A 546-nucleotide genomic window follows, 5' to 3' on the forward strand; every position below is an offset into this window, starting at 1 on the left:
CACTCTTTGAGGGCGGTAAAGACAAGTCAGGGAACTATGGACTGGTGAGCCTGACCTCGGTGGTGGACAAGTTGTTGGAGGGAATCCTAAGGGACAGGATGTACATATATTTGGAAGAGCAAGGACTAATTAGGGATAGTCAACATGGCTTTGTGCGTGGGATATCATGTCTCACAAACTTAAGTGAGTTTTTTGAAGAAGTAACAAAGAGGATTGATGAGGGCAGAGTGGTAGATGTGATCTATATGGACTTCGGTAAAGGTGTTAGACAAGGTTCCCCATGGGAGACTGATTAGCAAGGTTAAATCTCATGGAATACAGGGAGAACTAGCCATTTGGATACAGAACTGGCTCAAAGATAGAAGAGAGACGGTGGTGGTGGAGGGTTGTTTTTCAGACTGGAGGCCTGTGACCAGTGGAATGCCACAAGGATCGGTACTAGGTCCTCTACTTTTTGTCATTTACATAAATGATTTGGATGTGAGCATAAGAGGTACAGTTAGTAAGTTTGCAGATGACACCAAAATTGGAGGTGTAGTGGACAGC

Source organism: Chiloscyllium plagiosum, chromosome 17 (assembly GCF_004010195.1).
Source record: "Chiloscyllium plagiosum isolate BGI_BamShark_2017 chromosome 17, ASM401019v2, whole genome shotgun sequence".
Lineage (NCBI taxonomy): Eukaryota > Metazoa > Chordata > Chondrichthyes > Orectolobiformes > Hemiscylliidae > Chiloscyllium > Chiloscyllium plagiosum.